Source organism: Anabrus simplex, chromosome 2, assembly GCF_040414725.1.
Source record: "Anabrus simplex isolate iqAnaSimp1 chromosome 2, ASM4041472v1, whole genome shotgun sequence".
In the NCBI taxonomy this organism is placed as follows: domain Eukaryota; kingdom Metazoa; phylum Arthropoda; class Insecta; order Orthoptera; family Tettigoniidae; genus Anabrus; species Anabrus simplex.
In genome coordinates, this window is record NC_090266.1 from 277,699,272 (window position 1) to 277,712,526 (window position 13,255).

Here is a 13,255-nt window from a genome sequence, read left to right on the forward strand (position 1 = left end):
CATGTCTGTCCGAATAATTATGCGAGTCACTGTATATCTTTCCGGCGAATGTACGCGAACTGTCATTGTAGAGTTGCTCTCAAATAACCGAGTATATTCGAGTATAACATTTGCGAAAATCATTAGAATAAACGAAGTTCGAACAGAAACTCAGTGCGGTTATCTTAAATTTGAGTGCAATAGTAATCTTGCTTGCGCCATTTGAAGTGGTATAATTAGTGGGTTCGAGACACGGCTCATTCAATAAAACGGTACAGTGAGTGCAGGAGTGACAGAAACCGCGATTAAGAGAACGAATCCGTTAATATGTGTATACTCCTGAGTACAGCGATGATGTTCTACCAGCGCCACGGAAGAAAGAAGCCATCAGTAGTAAGGGATCCACCGCCAGTAGGATGGACGTGGTTTCTTCAGTAACCACCGGCTGTGAAATGGAAGAGTAAACATATGCCGGATCCAGGATGGACCCTGAACCGCCACAGAGAGGAATCGGATGAGAACCTCTAAATTTATTTATTAATGTAAAGAGAGTGCCGCATTAGACTTGTAAATATCAGTTTAGTTAACTTAATGTAAAAATAGTTTAGTTTTAATTAGTAATAGTGTTAGGTTGAGTGAGACCGTGAAGTTAATGTGTAGATTTCTCAGTTTTTAAATTTGGATGGTCTTATTTGAGTCAGTTATATGTTAGTATCGTATAAATATAGCCATCACAAAGTTTAGTGTGATTTCCAATTTATAGTGCCATGACGGTAGGATTCATCTGTATTTGTAAGGCCATGAAGCCTCAGTTTAGATTCCTATCAGGGACAGTTTGGGAGAGCAGAAGACACTGACTAAGTAACGTAGTTATGAAAGAATTCTAGCATGTAATTTCAGATGTGTAAAGAAGTGGACCAGTATTTGTGTGAAGAGGGCTTTTTTCTTTCCAGATATCGAACCCATGACGTCAGTTAGGACATTATTAAGAGCCCTAGGCCGTTTGAGTTTAATTTAAATTACGTGGTTCCAGGTCTTCTTCCTTTGAGAGTAATATTCCCATGTTTTGTTGTTATAGATATAGAGTTAGGTGGCTTGTTAAACTCAAGGCTTTGTAATCCAAGGGAGAGATAATGAAGAACTATGACGGAATACTAATGAAGTAATGTCCAATGATGCACATAACCTGACGAAAAGTATCCTGTCACCTATCTGAAATTGCACTTAGATTTAATCCATGTCAGGCTCTCTATTATTAGACGCCTTTAACTCTCATTGGGGACAAATTCAGTGAGATGTTTGAATGCATGTGGAAGAATGGCAGTCCATTCTTCCTCAGGAGCCGAAACCAGATAAAGTAGTGATGCTGGACGCTGGGGTCCGGAGCAAATTCGACGTTCTAACTCATCCCAAAGGTGTTCAATTGCGTTCAGGTCAGGACTCTGGGCATGCCGGTCCATTTCAAGAATATTAGTGTCCACAAATCATTGCCACACCGATGCAGCTTTATTATAGGGTGCATTGTCATGCTGATACAAACAGTCATGCTCTCCGAACTAGGCCACAACTGTACGCATCAGACAAGGGTTTAAAATGGGTTCATATCCTTCTACATTGAGGAAACCACATCATAACCACGAAAAACGCCCCTATGCCATAATACCACCTCTTCCGTACTTCACTGTTGGCATTACACAAGATTGCAGGTAACATAATCCAGGCATTCGCCAAACCCAAACTCTTCCGTCAGATTGCTGCAGGGTATAGTGTGATTCTTCACTCAAATAACTCGTTTCCAGTCATCCACTGCCCAGCGGCGTTACTTTTTACACCCCCTCAAGCGTCGCTTACCATTAACTACAGAAAAATTTTAATTATGGGCAGAATCTCAACCATTGTAGTCATTCTTTGTAACTCACGATGCACAGTCATTATACTGGCTGGACTGTTGGTAGCACTTTGGAACTCACGAATGATTCCTTCCGCTGATTTCTTGCGACGTTTTACAACCACCCTCCGCACAACTCGACGGTCCCTATCCGTTATTAAATGAGATCGGCCTGGTCCTGGTTTAGCTGCGGTTGTTCCTTCGCGTTTCCGCTTCACAGCCACATCACCAACAGTCGACATGGGCAGCTTTAGAAGGGTTGAAATATCCCTGATAGATGTGTTACTCAGGTAACATCCAATGACTAGTCCATATTCGCAGTCACTGAGCTCTCCTGACCGACCCATTCTCCTGTTACAGCTTCTATACTGACAACACAATACTCCCCGCCTTCACTTATAAAGGCGGGTACACCTCTAGTGACATCTAGGATTCAATTCCTCATTACATAGGGATGTCCAGATACGTTTGATCCGGTAGGATATATGTAAAAAATTTGGAGTATCATTGATTCGTCGAGATATTTTGAGTGTTATTGACCGCATTGCATGTACATCATATTGAGAGGGCCGAAGTGGAAACAGCTGAGATAAGATTTCGCTCCGCAGCTGGAAAGTAAAAGTAAAATTCATTGTACGGTCAAACTAAGCCACAGAATTATGCGAATTTATTGCAGGTAGAAGGTGACGAGGGGAGGGTGGAACCCCACCGCGTCAAAGATTTTCTGCCGGGAAGCAAGGATGAGTCTAGCCGCAGAGAAAGGGTCTTCAGAATGAATTAATGTTTAATTACTTTGCGGCCTCTGTTATATATAACCCTAGTTATGAGAAAGAAGTTAGAGGTATTCGAGTACATACAGTTGACTCGAATGAATGTAAGAGTGAATGACGTGTGAATGAAACGAAAAATTACGTACTAGATTTAAGTATCTTAGACTATCCCATTTACGTTCTCACTCCTGTCATTTAAGGCTATGTACTGTTCCTAGACATAGATTACATAGTAGCATCGATTTTAGTATACTCAGATTGTAGCATACAGTAGTTATATTCAGTTAATTTATTTCAGCCATACATTTGAATAAGTTTTTCTTTAAACTAGTTAGTAGATATATTCTTTAAGTATTAAGTTGATATCCCTTTCTTATTATCCACTCTTTATTTATCCTTTATTTTTAATCAGTAGTAATCTTAATTAATAGTGTTATTGTTATTCCTTATCTGACTTACTTATCTCAATAACTGTAAGTGATTACAATGATATTTTAAATGAATACTGTAAAAAAATGTATGTGGTTAGTCTAAGTGTAAGAGAGGGCCAAGATCCCTAACTTCGCCACTTAATAAAGACACAAATAAATAAATAAATAAATAAATAAATAAATAAATAAATAAATAAATAAATAAATAAATAAGTTTATCTAATTTTACAGGCACGTTTTAAATAGGATTTTCATGTCCAGTCTTGGACGGTGTTCTAGGAAACGTTGGATCTATAATAACAGTTTCATTATGGAAAAACGATGCTTTGGTGTTCATATGTGTATTACTTCTGTTTCAGATCTAAATATCATGTATGTGTATGTTCTTTTATGTGCCAGTGCTTTGCCGTGTTTTCTAGCCTGGTGTGTTGTCGTGAGTTTTGAGCCGCTTGTGTTGGTAGTGACTTTATTCACATTTTAGAATGTGTGGGTTTTTATGTGGTTTGGAGGGGAGCGGGTGTATATGCGCGTTGGTATTAGGGACTCACTCGAATATGTGACACGTACTATGCGTGTTTATAATTATCGGTGTTTGAAAGGAAATCTTAAACGTGTTGCTGTGTATTTTCATTGCGTTACTAATATTCATTCCATAAGAAGAGACGCTTATCGCGCCCTCCCATAATACTCGTGTAAACTAGACCACAATGGTGAGTGGGCTGTAGACTCATGTTAATCTATCACCTAATCAAATTAAATCATATATTTCCACCTTCTAATATTTTTACAGGCTTTTTATTATGCTACGCTCCGTACATGTTTCGAGAACCTGCTTGCTCTCTTCTTCAGCGACTGTTTAATCTACCATTCACTTCTGAAACTTGCTAACTTCAATACCTTTTCTTGTCTAATAGAAAAATTAAAATTTGTAAATATTAATTCAGTAAGTATATCAATAGGTCTAGATGGTCGGTATAACTACTGTTAATTACTTCTTGTTGTTAATTACTTCTTGTCCAGTGTTTAAGTGGGGTCAGTGTCCAGTATTCGGGAGATATTGGGTTCGAACCCCACTGTCGGCAGCCTTGAAGACGGTTTCCCGTGGTTTCCCATTTTCACACCAGGCAAATGCTGGGGCTCTACCTTATTAGGGCCACGGCCGATTCCTTCCCTCTCCAAGCCCTTTCCTGTCCCATCGTCGCCGTAAGATCTATGTGTGTCGGTGCGACGTAAAGCAACTTGTAATAAAAGCATCCTCAACAAAATGTCGCAGCCGATATTTGAAGAAATATTCAATAGAAATTTCTGACAGATGATCACGTCCCCTCCAGATTATACAATATACGTGTCTTTGTCTAGTGACGCAGAAGTTAAATTTAGATTCAACCTTGGTTCAGTAACCGGTGTTTTACTCTGCTACTAAGACTCCCGAATAATGGTATTCAGAGCATTTGCAGTCCCTGTTAGGGCTTAGAAAATCATTACTCTTAGTGTAAATTATAATGAAACAACCATCTCTGCCTATGTGAGGAGAATAATGAGAAATTTTCTCACTTGTTAGCGTAATTAATATGCCTCTTTACAGCTGTGCCTTTCGGTTTTGGGTTTTCCCATATCGAGATATCCTATGACGGTGCTTTTGAGGATTGTACCAGTGACTTAAATATACTTCAAGAGGTGTCTTGCAACCCCTCGTACGCTTCCCTTCAATAGGATCTAGAGAGCACTGATTTTACTTTAACGAATATGATTTTCTTAGTTATAGGTAGGGTACTCTTTACACCACGGATATTACTAAGAAGGTAATCCAACAATGTGCTACATGTAATAAGTTATTCAAGTTCGACTACACTCAGTCATTCCAATTCATACAGATAACCGTGGATCATCAACTCTATTACTCCAAAGACACTCCTATAATTGAGAATTTTGACCAGAGTTTTTCGTGAAAGTGATATACTTTCCAGATAAAGAACGGCACTTAATTGTTGGCCAATGATACTGGGTGACGTTCCTGCAGCAAGTGTCAGGACAAGGGTTTTCAGACTCCTTGAAGGTTCACTGCTACCATAGCTCGAGATTTCATAATGCGAAGAGTTCTGTATTAACTCTTCCTTCATCCTCGGGGATGTAGTACAATTGTATCTTGTTAACTTGTTTCAGCTCACATTTATTAATTCTTTATAGACAGAGATTGATGAAACAGTGAATATAAATATGACAATATTAAGTTGTTGTAGTACCGAGCTCGATAGCTGCAGTCGCTTAAGTGGGGTCAGTATCCAGTAATCGGGAGATAGTGGGTTCGAGCCCCACTGTCGGCAGCCCTGAAGATAGTTTTCCGTGGTTTCCCATTTTCACACCAGGCAAATGCCGGGGCTGTACCTTAATTAAGGCTACGGCCGATTCCTTCCAATTCCTAGGCCTTCCCTCTCCCATCGTCGCCGTAAGACATATCTGTGTCGGTGCGACGTAAAGCAAATAGCAAAAAAAAAAAAATGTTGTTGTAGTTGGTATTGTCGTTGTGGCCGTTTTGGACCCCGTCTGCTTCTTGTTCACGATGAGTGTAAATGTGTTAGTGTGCAGTCTGTTACTGTATGTTATTTTGGTATTTATGTTTGGGAGCCCCTAAGTGCAGTTTAAGATATTCAATAAGTTGAATTAACCTTCCTTTACGGTAAAGGACTGTAAATACAACGGCATACACTTAGTTTGGCTAGCCGAGTCGGCTTAGCGGTGGATCGGATCTACAGCTCTGCATTCGGGAGGCGGTGATCTGGTCCTAACGTCGGCTAGTTTTCCATTCCCCTCACTAAGGTGAATGCTGGGACAAAACCATTTATAAGTCAAGGCCGCTCCCTCCAACCTCACTCGTCTCCACACCACAATAAGCGCAACACATCTCCTGGTCTGAGAGAGGGCCTCACCCTCTACGAGCAATGCTGTACCCTATCACATTAAGGAATGAAAATTTTAGTATTAGTAGTAACCGAGCTGAGTGACTTAGACGATAGAGCCCAAGGTGATGCTTAGTCCGATGGTAATATAAATCCTACAAATAAACATTCAAGAAAGTACCCGGGCAGCACATGGAGCAACTTTATATCAAGACACGTTATTTCGCCTATTTGTAATGCATGCTCCGGAGCAACGCGGGTCCTCGAGTATATACAGTATAATTTTGTGTGTGATTTTTTTTTTACAATTGGCTCGACTTCGCACCAACTCAGATAGGTCTTATGGCGACGATGGGACAGGAAATGGCTAGGAGTAGGAAGAAAGCGTCCGTGGCCTCAATTAAGGTACAGGCACAGCATTTGCCTGGTGTGAAAATGGTAAACCACGGAAAACCATCTTCAGAGCTGCCAACAGTGGGGTTCGAATCCACTATCTCCCGAATGCAAGCTCACAGCTGCGCGCTCCTAATCGCACAACCAACTCGCTCGGTGGTTGTTTCTAGCCTGGCGCAAACCTTGTAATGCAAACCTTCCGAGGAAAGTGGTCACCGTCTGCAGCGTTTGGTAAACTGATTGTTTTATGATGCTGGGTGGTGGTGTGTGTGATATATGATTTTCAGAAAAGTTGGGAACAGAAAAACACCCATTGCCCGACGCAAATGTATAAACCAATTATGATTACGATCCCAAACCCGACGGGGAATCAATCCCGGCGTCTCTGAACCGAAGACCACTACACTGACAATTAAGCCATGGAGCCAGACAAGGTTATGATGATGATAATGATGCTGATGATGATATTTGGCTAATGTTCTTTCAGCTACTGCTGCTTTTATGTGACACCGACATATCCTTGTTCTTGCTAGAGAGGTGTTTCTTAACATGTCAGCAAATTAAGTATCACAAAGACGAATATCTCCCATTTAAGTGGGCCATAATATCAAGTGACTGCGGGATTCGATCCCTTAATATAGAACTTAGGAAGCGGACAGCTCGTCTTGTTGCTATTCAGGTCTTCACACATACCGCAGACAGCCTGGCATGAGATTATACTGCGAATACAGATACATACTTTATGTACAGAAATTTTCATTTTCAGAAATAGTATCCTACATTTTAGAAGATCAAGATAGAAGAAGCAGCTGCTGCTAATAACCTGTGGCAACTGGTGCGGACAGATTTCCACTCTCAGTCACTGGGGCCTGTGCAGTCTTCGCGTGTGCAGACAAGCAATCTTTCTCTAATCCAGTCGAATGGCAATGAGATTTCCTCGAAACCACCACCTCAGCCATCAATTTCCAATAGTCTAATTGACTCTCCGCCGCTGCGTGATTAGGTCTGGAAGACTCAGGTGGTTTTCGCCTCGATACTGGCAGAGCACTTCAATTTCCTTTGTAATTCACAGCGACGCAGATGTACGTGGAATTAAATTGTAGTCGATGTTAGATACAAAGTACTTTTCGCTACGTTTGCTTTCCTCAGTCCTCTCGGATAGGCACCTATTTGATCATACGAACTAGTAATAGGAAGATGAAGGTGAGTTTTGAGTAACAATACACAAAATCCGCCAGTTAGCAAGGTACAATTTCCGGCAAGTGTTATTTCTAGTTTATAAATCAACGTTTCAATAATATTTAATAATATATATCAGTGTCGTGTAAATTTATGTGAATTTTGCATAGCTGCTATTATAACTGGGAGGTATAGTATATCTCTGGACTGAGAAGAAGGAAACTGTAGCAAGAAATGTGTAAGTAAAGTATGCGGAGAAAAAAATTCATTGTGCCCACGATCCGGGACCATATCATCTTAATTTATGAGCTATCTTTAGTATGCGCTTTCGAGCGCACGGCTACATGCTCGTCACGTATGTGGGCCGACGTTCTATACGACTTACCCGAGAAGGTATTGTAAAGTCGGTTGAGTGATACCATTCATGCTTACTTGTGAATATTACACTCGCGGAGATCATATTCTATGCATTTACATGAGAGTATTGCACATAAACTACGCAGCAGCATGGCCTTGTCTAATGTAATTCCATCGTTAAGAAGGAAGCAATATACGTATTTTTCAGTATCGACTTAGTTAACATACCTGCAATTTTACAGGCAAAATACCTGCATTTCACAGGTATGTTATATTGTTATGACACACAGACTGGAAAGCTTTTAAGTTACATTTAACGTAATTCACCAGAGTTTCATTATATCAGTGTGTGTGTTTAGGTCACTCAGCACTGCAGTTATTGTATTTAGTTTCATGAAGCATCAAAGCTTTAATATTGCAGAGCAAAATATCACACGTTGGGAATATAATTTATTTTGCTATGAGAATCGACGCAGTACACTAGGACAGGGATTAACCTTCCTCGTCTATTCGTTATGCCTGTTTAATAAAGCTATGGTTTTCGGAGACGCCGAGGTGCCGGAATTTAGTCACACTGGAGTTCTTTTACGTGCCAGTAAATCTACCGACACGAGGCTGACGTATTTTGACCACCTTCAAATACCACCGGTTTGAGCCAGGATCGAACCTGCCAAGTTGGGGTCAGAAGGCCAGCCCCTCAGCCGTCTGAGCCACTCAGCCCTGCTGTTTGCAATATAGATACACTGTACACAGTGTTTCCTTCTTTCAGTTATGATAATTAGATATGTTTGCAAATTACGTGGATGGAAGTGTGTCACAATATGAAAGCGGGGAAACAGTTTGTCAATAACGATCCTCTCTCCCGAGTAAGGCATAATCTACGCTCCAGCAAATAAGAATCTGGAGAGATGAAAAATGTGCTGGCTGCACAGAATAAGATCAGGCATTCGGCTCAGTCACCACAGGGGATATTTCCATCCAGAAGCTCTACAACTGATATGTTTCGTTCTATGCGTAGGCAAGTGGGAAATCTTAACTTGAAACATTTTGCAATGCTACTACGTATTTCTATTTCTACGCAACTGAATAATGTCCACTAATTTACTTTCTTTTCAACGGTTAAAGAATTCGCAATAGCATGCATTTTCAAATGGAAAGCTGCTTGTTATTTATGTTGACGGTCAATTTAATGCAAAAGTAAAAAATATATATATATTAACAAAGAAACTGTCAATTTGTGTATACACTTTTTCTAGATATAAGTGTTTTCGTGGTAACCTATATAATTGGAATTATTTTAGCTTTTGGGTTGTCAGATTTTCCTATGTTTACAGTGGTTTGGAGACAAGAAGGTACCTACATAAAGACCACGTCGGATACTGCCTGCTTTCAAAGCAAATGAATTTGCTTGGACAATCTATCACTTCGTAATATTCCCAAATATAAGGTTTATTCGTTCCAAACAAATTTCGAGAAAGATAAAGTATAATGTTTTAATATTCGAAGATAATCCATGCAATATTATGACATCTTTATTCTTAATTCATTGCTATTCCTGGTTTGAGTATGGATAAATCTCTTTTTTATCCCCAGGAGTGTTTACTTTTCTCGGGGTGTGGTGTTTACACATCTCATATTTCAATATCTCAATCATATCTTTAAACTTCGATATTCGTAATTTTTGGTTTGGCTTATGGGACTTTTATCATCGTTGTGTGTGTAATTTGTATTGAATTATATTGTAGTCTAGGGTTTGAAAACTGAAATCTCTCGCTACTACCACACACATTAGTTGTTTACTTACAGTACTTACGGTAGCAACGCAGGTCTAAACCGGCAGGACGTTCTCTCTCTCTGCCGAGACGCGCGATGGGTGAAAATTACCCACAAGCAAAATTCCTCCTTAGACCTAATTCTAAACTGCAATTATTGGAAACGATGTAAATGATGGCCCCGTGGTTTAGGGGTAATGTGCCTGCCTTTTACCCGGAGGCCCCGGGTTCGATTCCAGGCCAGGACAGGGATTTTTACCTGGACCTGAGGGCTGGTTCGAGGTTCACTCAGCCTACGTGAGTAGAATTGAGGAGCTATCTGACGGTGAGGTAGCGCCCCGGTATAGGAAACCAAGAATAAAGGCCGAGAGGATTCGTCGTGCTGACCACACGACACCTCGTAATCTACAGGCCATCGCGCTGAGCAGCGGTCGCTTGGTAGGCCAAGGCCCTTCAAGGACTGTAGTGCCATGGGGTTTGGTTTGGTTTTTTATGTAAATGATGATGAATTTATGTAGTAAATAAATTGTAATCGTTTCGGAGTAATTATGGCATTGTCCATATTTTGGTAACAAGAATGAATATTGAAATATCCAGGTTCTCGTAATGCTTACACAAATATTGGGATCATTCATTTGTTTATAGACCATCGTTTATATTAGACACGAATTTTCTTTATCAAAAGTGTCACATATGATAAACACACGTTGGGTATAGAGGGAAGAGCAGAGTGTAAGAACGGTAAAGGTTGTTCAAAGGTCGGACTTGATTAAACGTCACTCCTGGTCCATAACTTCCAGTTCCTCGTTCACTTGTTCCACACATTATTCACACACTGGCTTCACATATTCCCCGTAAATTAGTTTTTCGCACATTACACAACATATTGTGTGGTTTTTTATCCTCTTTACTCCACGGTCTTCACATCTTCGTGCTTGACGCTTTCTGAGGACTGTGCGTTTCCCTTCCTCAGATTTTACAGAAAGCCACTGAACACGACTTCTGAGATATGTTGATGGAGTCAGTATTTTATTTCTCGATGCCAAATGTTCTTTTGTGAGATCCAAGAACGGTATTTTCAAACAACTTCGACGGAAAGAAAAAGGAACATGCCTGATCAATTCCTTCGACATTGTCAATTTCTCAGTCACCACTATCCGCGATTTCGCAGTTATTCTTGGGAGGAAAAGTTTTATAATTTCGTTCAGCGTCATAGAGTGATACATCTTTATTTCCTGAAATTCTCTAAAATTTCGTGTAAAATTGTGGAAAAAAGCATAGGTAGTATAAAGTACACCTGTATAATTACTGCACTGTTCGTCAGTGAAAAAAATAATTAACAAGAAATGCAATCTGAAACACATGAACGCGCGCACGAATGAAATTTACCCATTCGATGTTTCTCTCACACTATAAGCGGAACTGCCAAGGCCGGTTGATTCAAGGTCATAACATTTGGAACGGTTCACTTGAAAGTTTATGAAGAGCACATTAGAGATAACTGAAATATATATTTCAAATTCGCCTGGGTAATTTTTACCCATGCGCGACTTTACGGGTTAAATATTTCTTAATAACTGGAATCCATTGTTGGCGTCGATCCAACTGAAATTTGTCTCGCACGACACCGTTACATTGTTGGCAGGTGTGAAGCCAGTAACTAGAAAAGTAATTTGTGGAATTAACCTAGTAAAATTATTGCCCTGCGGATATGTTGCATATCTTCCGAACGTTAAGTACGCATCTTAACTTTTATTTGACTCGGGGTCGGTTCGACCATCTGCTGGTAAAATGGCTGGCAGCTGCCCGGGAGGTAAACTGCCTGGTGGTGTAAATCAGCTGGTACTTTGGCTTGTGTGCAATCACCTCCGTGCAAGCGCTAGGTAGCAACCCGGAGCTATACACCGATATACGGAGTTGGCTAGACTGATTTTCAGCGACTTCTCGCTTTCGAGTGTGGTGCTATCTATCGTCAGATGTATGAAGCTCATTTCGATTGTCTTATTTTCTTGTGCTTGCATCTGCTGATTATCACCAAAAAGCCTAATAAGGGGAGTCTTAAGATTTATGGACAACGATTTATGTCAAGCTTTCGTGATTTTAATCTATGAGCTTAAAAAATCAATACTTAATTGGGATTAAAATCTCGAGATTACATTTTCTTACGCCAGTTATAATCTGTCGTGTAAGGCAGCGGTTTTTGGAAAGTATTCTCGTAGAATTTCGGTCAAGTCAGTCCGCCTCTGTGGTGTAGTGGTTAGTGTGATTAGCTGCCACCCCCGGAGGCCCGGGTTCGATTCCCGGCTCTGCCACGAAATTTGAAAAGTGGTACGGGGAACGGTGACCTGGAATGAGGTCCACTCAGCCTCGGGAAGTCAACTGGGTAGAGGTGAGTTCGATTCCCACCTCAGCCATCCTGGAAGTGGTTTTTCGTAGTTTCCAACTTCTCCTTCAGGCAAATGCCGGGATGGTACCTAACTTAAGGCAACGGACGCTTCCTTCCCTCTTCCTTGTCTATCCCTTCCAATCTTCCCATCCCCCGGAAGGCCCCTGATCAGCATAGCAGGTGAGGCCCACTGGCCGAGGTACTGGTCATCCTCCCCAGTTGTATCCTACGACCCAATATCTGAAACTCCAGGACACTGCCGTTGAGGCGGTAGAGGTTGGATCCCTCGCTGAGTCCAAGGGAAAACCGACCCTGGAGGGTGAACAGATTAAGAAAGAAAGAAAGATTGGTCAAGTCACTCGCTCCGTAATGGAAGGTACGCAGGTTTTCATCGTCTTTCTAATTTACATTAAACATTTTATTTTCGTTCCCTGCCATTGTTCTTAACTGTCTTTTACGCGATTCCACATACGTATATACACACACACACACATCTTCCTTGCGGATATATTGGCTTTGAGCATTTTATCTGCAGGATTCCGTGAATTGATTAAGTATCTCCACGATGCTCTATTTGCAACTAGCTCTGTGACCTCGTTTAGTTCCACATGCTTCCATTTACTGATAATGCATTTCATTCTAGTGCTTAACTTTATGAAGATGAAGTTAGAAGGTACTGTAAATGAAAAATGAAGAGGAATTCGGGAATGGAATTGTTTCCAATTTCATCGAAATCATTTACAAGAAGACTATGTAAACAACTGATGGGGAATCTGCTACCTGGGCGACAGTCCTATATGCTATATTAATCATAACATCACTATCTATAAGTAGCACACATAGAAAGCATTTTCCTAGTAGACATAGTATTGTGATGAAACATATCAATGAAATATATTATTAACAAAAGAACGTATGAAAAAGGCATACAGATTAATAACGAAAATACCGGGCGAGTTAGCCGTTCGGTTAGAGGCGCGCGGCCGTGAGCTTGCATCCAGGAGATAGTGGGTTCTAATCCCACTGTCGGCAGCCCTGAAGAGGATTTTCCGTGGTTTCCCATTTTAACACAAGGCAAATGCTGGGACTGTACCTTAATTAAGGCCACGTCGCCATAAGACCTACCTGTGTCGGTGCAACGTAAAGCCAATAGCAAAAATAATAACGAAAATAAGTGAGATTCGTCATAATCAAGACTCCAAC